This window comes from Poecilia reticulata, linkage group LG3 (genome assembly GCF_000633615.1).
Source record: "Poecilia reticulata strain Guanapo linkage group LG3, Guppy_female_1.0+MT, whole genome shotgun sequence".
In the NCBI taxonomy this organism is placed as follows: domain Eukaryota; kingdom Metazoa; phylum Chordata; class Actinopteri; order Cyprinodontiformes; family Poeciliidae; genus Poecilia; species Poecilia reticulata.
In genome coordinates, this window is record NC_024333.1 from 33,365,316 (window position 1) to 33,372,099 (window position 6,784).

The window sequence follows — 6,784 nt, forward strand, 5'->3', positions numbered from 1 at the left end:
GACTTTAGCGACGGACGCCACGACTTTAGTGACGGACGCCACGACTTTAGCGACGGACGCCGCGACTTTAGCGACGGACGCCGCGGCTTTTGCGGAAGACGTCAGTATTTGAGTGGCAGCATGTCTTAGCTGCCACCAGGTGGCCAGAGAGCGTCTGAGTCGTCACCAAACCATTGGTGGCTGTATGTGTGTCGTCTGTAGCCGTGGCATTATGTCATCAGCAGTGTCACCATAGCTGCCACTGAAGCGATTTGAGCTGAGGTGTTGTGTTCAGGAACCTAAAGGTCGTATCAGCCTTTAGATTCATGTCAGGTCAGTTTTCTGGTCAATCAAGTCCAGTAACACCATGTTAATTGGTTTTGTTGGTACTTTTGGCAGCAATCCAGTTCTTTTTCTCCGTAGCSTAGTTCAAAACTGCTCTGACGTTTTGATAAACCCTGAATGCCTCTGTGTGGCGTCTCTTGACTCTAGTTGCTGTCCACGCCTTTGCATCCTCCCAAAGCTCCTTTTTTCTTTTTTGTCCTTCCACTAAACTTTCTGCTAATATTTTTTTTGTTTTCTTTAGTGGCTTCTGGATAACAGCTGAATTATGTATGATAAACATATGCATTTTTAATCATAAATTTGTTTTAAAAGAATATTTTAATAGTTAAAATATTATAATATAATATTAAAAAAATATTACAATGATCCAGCTCACTGGGTTTTCATAAGTTGTTAGAGTATAGTTTTTAAAACTGATGCAAATATTAATAATTCATTGAGATGCACCACGATTAAATCAACAGAAAACACAAATTTCATACCAATTATTGCTTTCAATACTTTATTATCCTTAGAACAGATGCTGGTTTTATGTAATAAAACCATTAAGATTTGTCTTTTCTTTGTTAAAACTGTGTGAAGAAGCATCTTTTAAACGTTCTTTTAATTATAAAATGTGCTAAAATCATTTAGTTGTTTCTTTTTCTACAAAACTCTTTCAGGAAGACGTTAAATAAAATGGAAACAGTTTTCAGACTTCATTTTGRCCTCATCACACTCAGATTACCTCCAACCAGACCAGCTGTTCATTGCAGTCCATGTGGGTTTCCAGTGAAAACCTCGATCTCATAATTTGGTTTTGTTTTGATTGTTCCTGTCTTTCTGTGGCTCTTTTCTCAGCCCGTCCTCATTGTCACAGATTTCCTCTGTATGGTGGAACATTTCTGAGTGACTTCACTGAAAATGACACCGATCTMTGACTTCAATGGCTTCCTTCATAACTGCAACTCCTTAATAGCCATGACATCATCTGGCTGCGTTCACACACAAAGAGACGGCCGTCCCCGAGGCCTCCATTGCCTCATTGTTGAAGTGGTGGAAAATCTGATGTTTGTCAGACAGATCTCCTCTGTAATTTGCTTGCTGCACATAAAAACTCCACATCATCATGTTAAAAGTCCAGAGTGGCACAATAACCAGTTACATTTACTCACCTACATTTACTGTAGTAACTTGTTGGAAAAACAATGTACTTTTTACTTTTACTTCAGTATGTTTGAGCTAAAACTTCACCAGACACAGACCTGCAGTTTATGTTTATAACTTTTTTATTGAAAGAAACAGATTTTGCTATTTTTTGTTACTTTTTGTGATTTTCCACTTGATTTCTTTTTTTATTTTGGTCCATCTGATTATGTCATTTTTAAATATTAAATGATTGATAATTTGATCAGTTACTCAGTACTTGAGTAGACTTTTAACCAGATACTATTTTACTCATCTTTTGGTCGCCTACTTTTTAATTTTACTTAAGTAATTTTATTATGAAATATTTCTACTCTTACTTGAGAAAATGTCTGGATTTTCTACCCACTGGATGAAAAACAAATGTTTTTTTTAACCAAGAATTCACCAGACACAGACACACACCTGCAGTTTCTGTTTACAACTTTTTTATTGAAAGAAACAGGTTTTGCTATTTTTTGTTACTTTTTGTGATTTTCCACTTGATTTTCTTATTTTGGTCCATCTGATGATGGGTTAGGGTTAGGGTTAAATATTAAATGATTGATGATTTGATCACTTACTCAGTACTTGACTTTTTAGTAAATACTTTTTTACTCTTACTTGGGTAATTTCTTGGATGGAGACTTTTTACTTGAGTTAAAGCCCATTGGAGTAGTTCTACTCTTCCTAAAGTGCGGTTTCTGGGTACTCTGCCCAGCTCTGTAATAGCCGCGGCGTTCCTCTGGGACGCGTCGCAGGCCAGGCTGCGCTGCGGCGGCTGCAACACATGGCCTGCAGCCCTGCGTTTTTTCAGAGTGACTAAATTAGCTGATCCAGACAATACGCCGAGCACATCCTGCCGGTTTTATAGTGCAGATGGTTCATGATACAGTCGCAATTAGCAGGTAATTCACAAGGTGCAAACTGGTGTGTTGGTGTCACATTTGGCTTGCAGCTTAGTTGGAAACAGAGTGTGGTCAACAATAAAACTCTGCCGCAGAAAATGCAAAAAAATAGCTAGAAATGTTGCTTAAAGGAAACAGTTTATTTTATTTCTTCTTCACTGTGAAACGAGCTTCTGTTGCTTTTATGTTGCACCAGATTCTGATTCTTCCCCTCACTTTCATTTTGTTTTATCATCCTAATTTAATTCAGTTRWATTAAAAACTTTACATAAAACATGATCTAAATTTCCAATGCTTTAAAATTCCATTCATGAGATGAATTTCCTCTTGTAGTAGCGCCYCCTAGTGTGCAGACTGCACWGAGATTCATGAATGACTTTCAGTTTTATCTCCCAAARGAAAAGRTACAACTTTAACTGGTACAGTTTACAWTRAAGCTCCCATAATGGATGGCTAATAAGTAGTTCATATGTTATTAATTCATCTAYAAACACTTTATAAATCATTATAACTGTTTATTATGTATTAATAAAGAATATTAAGAGAAAATCTACTGATTTCCTGCCAAATAGTGAGCCAAACCTGTTCACCTAGAGTTGTTATGCTCAACATTTCAGACTGTTGTAAGCACAGTAAGCATTTGTAAATGTGATTTGTTAGCATTTAGTCTCCTTCTCATCATTAATAACTGCATACTAGACAGTTATTAATGATTTATAAAGTGTTTACGGATTATAAACTTAACTACTTATTAGCCATCCATAAGGTTAGCCATATTGTAAAGTGATTTTTGGGATAAAAAATTACATTTACATTTTTTAACCCAAATTTAAAAATGTAGGTTTGTTAATTAATGTATTTTTTTTGTTTGTTTAAATATATTTTTTAAACTTAGATCATGTTTCGGCAAAAAAATTACGTAGGTCGTTATTTTAAGAAGGTGACGATATTGTATAAAAAATGAAGCATGGATTCAGATGCGTTCAAATATTTTCATTGGAAAGTTTATTAAAGAAGTGCAAGATTTTGTTGTAATTGTGCAAACTGATTTTGAGACAGAAGTAGCGAAATGGACATAAATTTTAGATTACAGGGCAGCAGATTAGATCTACTACATGTTTTCTGTTACCTTTAAGTGTAACATATTAAAAATAAAAACAACAAATCTAAACTCCTGTTACTGAGAAGCTCTAAAGTCATGCTAATGACTGCTAACTTTGCCCTAAAATTAAGGATTCTTTATTTTTCATCCAGTTGGAACAAACCATCATCAAATGTTTGAACAATATCAGAAACTGAAAGGCATTTCTCTTAATATAATTATTAAAAATGAATAAAACAAGGAGTTTTGAATGAATAATATTAATGAGAGAAAAATTGTTTGAAAGAGTTGTTGCATGTTGAATATCTGTTGTGTTTAAAGTTTTTTATTTTTCAAAAATTGTGGCACTTTTGTCTTTCCATAAGCCTACAATTTGTTCTAGACGTTTTATTTCTGCTGAATGAAACCGAGCAGCGTCTCGTGCCTTTTATTAAAAACAGTTATTGCATTGCTGCGGTGTGGAGTGCTTTACATCGTATGTTTACTGCATCCCTTAACAAAAAGACATAAAAATGCATGTGTGGATAGATACTTCTCTGACCGATGGGGATTTTCTTTGATTAAAGTAAACCTAAACTAATTACAGGCCATCGTTAAAACGTAGTTTGTCAACTAACCTCTTAAAAGGACACCAATGTGCAGATTTTCTGGAATATCTGCTAAATCTAAGTCACTCTATCTGTAATAAAATGGAGATGCATTACTAGAAAAAGTGTTTTCCTTGTTCTCTGAGTTGTGCAGGATAATAAAAGTTTTATTATCCCTGAAGGAATCAGGCAAAAAGCTGCGGATTGTTTATGACTTATAATCTACTATAAATTGTGCCTGGGTTAAAATGTGAATCCAATCAATTTGTGCTTTTATCTCTTTGTGATGCTTCAGATGATCCAACCTGATCCCCACTGGATCCATTCACATCCAACAGAACCAGAACTTTCCGATCACGGTTCCGCTGAATCCCAAGATGTTTGATGGAAATCCCACATAGAAATAATCTCAGCAGATTTACTGTGTTCACGTTGGATTTCCTTACTCGTGTATACGGACGTTTTAGTTTTCTGCAAACCCAAACCTCACTTTTCCGAGATAAAATGAAATTACGACCTTGTTTAATTCATTCATTACCAATGCTCTTGGTATGTTCTAGCTGAATCCTGAGATGTTCTGCAATTCTTTCTCCAAGCAACATAAAAATAAACACTTTCATGCCGACTGATTTGGCTCATTTCCTCCTGCGCCGTTTCAAAGCTCATGCATTGATGGGAGGGATGTGCCAAGATTTGGACATTTAAATGGAGCTTTTAAAACATTTATTCAAACTCAAATGTATCTGACTAGGATTTTTGGTGATAAACCAACACAAAACAGTATCACAGTGAAGTAAATCAGTTTTTTATTTCCTTCAGAATATTTCTAGTTAATAAATATTACTACCTACTTTGTGTAATTTATTCTATCATTAAAAATGCACATCACACTTTCCAAATTTTGTGTCCATACATATACAATATAATCCCATAACCTGCCATACAGGCAGTTTTGCGGTTGTGACGTATCAGAATGTGATTTTTATTTGCTAAAATAATGTATGTCTTTTCCCAACAACCCTAACATTTTGACAGTTCCTGCTCATCCATCCTCCCCTGCAGCATTACCTCAGCTGCCGCTCCTCGTCCGTTTCCTGTGGGGTTTTTCTCCTGAGGTTCACATCAAGTCAAACTTTTCAGCAGCTGAATCAAGTTTATCCAGATGTTCTTGCACAATGAAAGCAGCTATTGTCGTTTTTAATTAGTCCCACTGGAGGCTTCTTCGAAAAACAAAGTGTTTTCTTTCACCCTACAAAAACTTTTCCACGGATTCATTGTTTTATCCCATCGAATGAAAAAATATAAATTACGAGGACATTGTTATGCATGTATCTCATTTTCAGTTTAAAGTCTGAGAAGGTCATTTTTGCACGTGAAGCAGAAGCTTCTTTACAGCCGTTAGTTCATCTACTGAAAACATTATGGCATAAATGTTTCTACAGTGAATCTGAGTTTTGCAGAAGAAATTTTTAGAGGAGTTTTAAAAATTTATTTGCTGAAAAGGGGAGAAAATTATAATGTGAACATGCCATGTTTTGCCAAAAAGTTGCTTTACATCTCAGCAGGTCAGAAACAAACAGCGAATCTCGGAGCTGCTACTTTTTGAGACGTTCCTGTGATAATAGTTACATCTCATCCCTGGAAAATGTTATTTCACCGTATTGTGTTCCCGTTAAGTGTGCTAAATGCTTTGGTTGGAGAACAACCAGTAAACCTGTTAACTGGCTGTTCTTTAGTCGTCTTCTTCACGGCAAACATCTGAGGAGTTACACCGAGTTCCCTCTCCTGCAGTTTGGCTAGAGAGAGCATCACCTCATCAGGAGTCACGGTGGAAAACAGCTAAAAGTTAACAAGCCGTGAAACACAGATACCGACTCAAACCGTTAGCCAACCAGTTAACAGGCCACTGGTGCTCATTATTTCTCTGCTGCAGGCCAAAGGTCATATCTTCACCCTGAGCTTCTCTCTGTTTGAATTTCATAACTTCTAATGATAAAATGCAGCTACCAGATATCTGGCGCCATTTGTAAAGTTACACAGTTGCGTTATTTAGCCTGCCATAACAGAAAAGCCCACCATGTTGTTCATTCATTTATAAATGTTGCAGTTAAATTAATTAGCAAGCTAAATATTTAGCTTGAAGACTAATATTTAGTTTGATAACTAAATATTAACTTTCAAGCTAAATGTTTAATAATCAATCTAAAAATGTCATTTGAGGCAAAATATTTAGCTTCAAATTACTATTTAGTTACCAACCTAAATGTTTAGCCTKGTAGCTAAATATTTATATTTGATTAATCTGATTGAACATTGTTAAAACTGCATGTAAACGTTAAAAGGTTTGGGTTTAATTCAACGTTACTTCAGAACATGAACTAATTTTAGCACAAGAAACTCATTTAAAAGTTAAATTAGCAACTTTACTGTAAATGTATCCTACTCAATTTGAAAGAATTTGACCTGAAACTTTGAAAGTTTTCATAAAAATGAAACAACACACAATGTACCATAAAACTGGAGGCTTGCTGACGGCGTGTTGGTGTCCGTGCTGGCTGCAGGGTGACGGTGCAGCGGAGCCAGGAGGATGCAGAGGAGGTGGAGCGGGAGCGGCGGAGGAGAGCCAGGGAGAAGCAGAAAGAAGAAGGGATCCTCTCCTTCCCAGAGCCCCGGCAGCAGGACGGCACACATAGCGCAGA

The 6,784-nt window shown here is 36.2% G+C and overlaps 1 pseudogene; it reads left to right on the forward strand.

The window, feature by feature from the left end:
* Nucleotides 1–6,784, forward strand: part of LOC103462941 (non-muscle caldesmon-like) — a 32,661-nt pseudogene that overhangs the window by 3,796 nt on the left and 22,081 nt on the right.